Source organism: Theropithecus gelada, chromosome 13, assembly GCF_003255815.1.
Source record: "Theropithecus gelada isolate Dixy chromosome 13, Tgel_1.0, whole genome shotgun sequence".
Taxonomy (NCBI): domain Eukaryota; kingdom Metazoa; phylum Chordata; class Mammalia; order Primates; family Cercopithecidae; genus Theropithecus; species Theropithecus gelada.
In genome coordinates this window covers 57,896,325-57,899,145 of record NC_037681.1, presented here as the reverse complement: position 1 = coordinate 57,899,145, position 2,821 = coordinate 57,896,325, and positions in this window count along the sequence as shown.

Here is a 2,821-nt window from a genome sequence, read left to right as displayed (position 1 = left end):
AGAACCTCCTCACAGTGGTGAATAGACATTGCTGGGGTCAGCAGACAGAGATTCTGTGAGGGACTGAAGCTCTCAAGAAAACATCTTAAAACATGTGGAATGGAGAATGCTATTACCCTAGGAATCATCTAAATACATACAGTTTTTCACGGATAATGGATTTGTTAAGCATGCTTGGAATATTCTCCATCTTAAATAGCTATGCATAATTGCAATATTCATAAATTACTATACATTAGCAGACTAAGCAGACAAGCTGCAGTCAGATTAACTCATTAACCCTTTCCACAACTCTGATCTTATAAGGTTGAGACCCAGGAAAACTGAATTGATATACCCATAAGCATAAATCAAAAAACATAATAAGGAGCCTTCCTAAACAAAATACCACCAACCTTCTTTTTCTTGAGATGATTTTATTTGATGAGGCAAAAGACACTCTGGGACAAAGATAAAGAAGCAAATATGTACATATCATGTAGTTAGAAGAAGCTTTTATCCCTTTTAGTGTCTTCCACATATCCTCCCAGTTCATCCTTGACTTTCTCAAGGTAAGTTTTTACAATCTCTCCATTTTCTCCTGCTGTCTTTGTCCAACTTGCCCTCTCTGATTTTAGATAATAGGAAGGCAAGATATCAAGAGTCAATCAAGGCATAGATAATATATTGCTTATGCTATAAACAGTACACCTGAAAATTTATTTTGGACACCATTATTAATAATAAAATGCTTAATATGTACTATAATAGTCATTTGAAAACAAAGCCACATTAGACACAGATGAGACAATCAACAAAATACATAAACAGACATGGACAGTGGAGTACTTTTTCTTGTGATGCCAAAGAAATAAAAGCCTATCTCTATCTCTACAATCCCTCTTGGAGCTGGGGATAGGAGAAGACAACAGTAATTAGACTGGGATTGCTAGAAATCCAAGACAATATATGAGACTATTCATTGTGTGCACAGATTGATTTCTAAACTCAAAGATGTCTTAGGTCAGTGGAAATGGACATGACAACTTCTTGTGGGGGGTTCAGAGGAGAATGGCCAGTCAAGTCAAAGGAAATTTTTAGATATGGATGTCAGAAGAGAGCTACAGATGACAGTGTTGAGCTAGAAGGAGGAAGAGAATCCGACAAAGTGTGAGGCTGACACCAGGGCTGTCCTTACACACCTAGCTGCAGAGAAAACACATTGCTAGGATGACCAGAGAGGGAAGTATAAGAAATTCAGGTGTAGAGGGTCTTGATTTTCCAAGTGTTTAAATGAAATCTAATGAGTAGCAGCACACCAGCCTGGGTAGTAGTAATGAAAATTGCTGTCAGGGAAGTCAACAGTGGAATAAATTAAAGATCCTTTACTCTGTCTCTTATTACATTTTGACTCAGGAAAAAAAAAAAAAAAGAAAGAAAGAAAGCTTTAGAAGTAGCCACTGACTTAGGACCATAGTGAACCAATTTTTTTAATGTGGGTTTTACCAGCATCTGTGGAGTACATACTGTAGCTTGGAGAAGTGGGATGTGGTCTGGTGAAACAAATATTTACCAGCAAATAATTTGTGCTTATTTTCAAGGGCAATTACATATTTTATGCATGCTTTCAAGGGATTCAGATTATCCTCATTTGATACACGATGGTGATGAACTGTATCTAAAGATTTACCCAAATGATTTCTAAAATCAAGAACATCAAGTGAACAGCTGTTTGAAAGAAATGCCCCATCCTGGAGAGGTTGCATGGCACCGTGGAATTGAACCCTCCTTCAAGAGCCTTTAGAACAATAAAGCATGATGGTCTAATGCAAACCAGAAATTCACAAGCACAGGCTTTCTGCCGTTGACACACACTCTGTTACCAGCTGGAAATCTAGCATTTCAAAAGTCAGAGTGGATAGTTCCAATTGGAAAAGCCTCTGTTCTAAACAGCAAAAGAAGGGGTAGGGAGCGGGGAAACAGTAAAATGACATTGCAAAGACAATTAAAGGAATTAGACAAGGCAGTATGAATAAAACAACAATTGATATTTAAGTTTCCCTTGCCCAAATTTGAAAATCAAATTTATTTCAGTAAATGCTGGATTAGAAAGAGGAGCTATCAGCCAAGCACAGCTAGAGCTAAAACTTGAACTTAGTTTTCTAGGATTCACTCCTAAAGAGATTGAAATATCCAAAAAGAAGACTTTTTTTTTTTTGGTAGAATCACCAACTTAGATAGATTGCTTACTTTTTCAGGAGAAAAAAATAAATTTCCTTTCCCAAGAGGATGATAGAAACTGTCTCAAAAATCAGTATGTTGGTAAGAGCTATACTTTAGGTTCTTTGCATATGTTTTCATGCAGAATATATGCATATTTAATTACAATGGCTACCACTGAACGTTTACTACATGGGAGGCACATGCTTTCTATGTATTTTCTAATTCTCCCAACTACCCAATGAGAGCGATGCTATTATTGTCTCCAAAATGAGACACTGAAGCAACTTTGCCAAAGGTAACCACACAACAGGGCAAAGCTAGGATTTGAACACAGACAGTATCCCTAACCACTGCATTAGCTGTCTTTGGGAGAGTGTTTCAAAATAACTTCTATAAAATCCTAATAAGAGTGCAATTCTCTAAGTTTAGAAATAGGAATTACCTATACCTACTGGCAAGTAGAGTGTCAAAAATATTTGACTAGTCACGCACTATGAATTCAATATATTAGTTACGGTAAAGAGTTGAAATAAGCAGAGTGTCAAGAAGACTCAATATAACTCAATTGTTAGATTGCTCATCACTTGAATGAAGTAATTGCCTACTCATCCCAAAGTGT